At 36.4% G+C, this 1,515-nt stretch overlaps 1 protein-coding gene across 1 annotated transcript in view; it reads right to left on the reverse strand.

Moving 5' to 3' along the window:
- ush2a (Usher syndrome 2A (autosomal recessive, mild)) overlaps positions 1-1,515 on the reverse strand; it is a gene marked incomplete in the record, with an annotated part of 244,206 nt that overhangs the window by 110,632 nt on the left and 132,059 nt on the right.

Consider the following 1,515-nt stretch of genomic DNA (forward strand, 5'->3'; position numbering starts at 1 on the left):
CACACACACACACACACACACACACACACACACACACACACACACACACACACACACACACACATAAAAAACAGCATGCTAAAATAATGAAAGCAGCTGGTAATGGAATTGCTGCATGCAAAAACAAAAGCTTTCTGTCGGTGAGTGCTGCATCTGATTTGGAACCAGTTCAGTTTGTCAGCATTTCAGAGCCAGGACGAAGGTAACTTGTGCACACATATATAGCAGGACAGCCCATTTAATACACATAATTACAAACCAGAACACTTAAATCACTCCTTTCTATACAACTATCGATGTGTTAATGTGCCTATAGAAAAACAGTCACAAGTTTAAAACGGCACACATTTGTGCACGCAAACTGCCATACAGTCAGTGAGTACAGTGGTTTGGATACAAGTTCTGGTGATTAAGCGGTCTGTGTTAATGAGAATATTATGAACGAATGTCAAGACTAATTATTTCTCATGTAGCCCTGAAATTAATTTAACAAGTGATCTATGAGGTTATACAGGACACACACACAGCTGCATACACATGAGTATTACATATACTACAGAAAACACAAGCTCATACATACACACACACGCACTCATACACTCAAACACACAAACCACAACTGAGCAGGGTCATTTTGAGTTAGGTAGCTCATTTCCCAAAGTGCGTGTTGGGTGTGCTCTGTGGTGGAAGTCATTTACAGATTGAATAGCTTGATGTAATCTGGTGATGGTGAAGACACCAGAGACCCTGACACAGAGCACTGGGGCTAAGGCCAGGACACGCTGTGCTTCTATGTGTGCATGCTTGTATATATTTTTATGTGCAAATAGGCAAGAATGTCGAAAATATGATATAGTTCAAAGTGAGGAAAAAACATTGTTTGTGAAGGTTTGGACAGTGGTGGAGGTTGTGTTATTTTTAGGTTCAAAAACTGATTATACACAAAAATATACTATATACAATACTAAAATAGTATATGGTCTTTTCAACACTGTGAAAATTCTGTTTGAATACTGTACTAGCTAAATAAGTACTATAAATGCTTAAAAAAGTTAAGCATTTATACTACTTGAATTTGAACAGAGGTTACATTTTATAAAAGTCCTAAACTTGTTTTAAAAAGGAAAAAAAATTGTATAGGTCGTCTGGACGGGTTTTTCTTTAATGAAACGTTTCGTCTCTCTTCCAAGAGACTTCTTCAGTCTGAGAGTTTCAGGCAAAATTCAGGCTTTTGAGTCCTGCCTCCAGGTGACTGATACTCACATCACATGGCTATCGTTCACAGGTGACTGATACTCACATCACATGGCTATCGTTCAATAAACTTGTTTTAGAAATTTCCAGGTGTAGATAACTATATGAAAAAAACTGCAGATCAAATAACTGCTTCTCTTTCTTAACACTACCCCCTCCTTTAAAAAAATAAATTGGACTATAAATGCTTAAGAAATATGAATTAAAAATTTTCAGCTAACTTTTATAAAAATTGTATATTTAAATGCATGTTTTACATTT

Source organism: Austrofundulus limnaeus, unplaced genomic scaffold, assembly GCF_001266775.1.
Source record: "Austrofundulus limnaeus strain Quisiro unplaced genomic scaffold, Austrofundulus_limnaeus-1.0 Scaffold163, whole genome shotgun sequence".
NCBI lineage: Eukaryota > Metazoa > Chordata > Actinopteri > Cyprinodontiformes > Rivulidae > Austrofundulus > Austrofundulus limnaeus.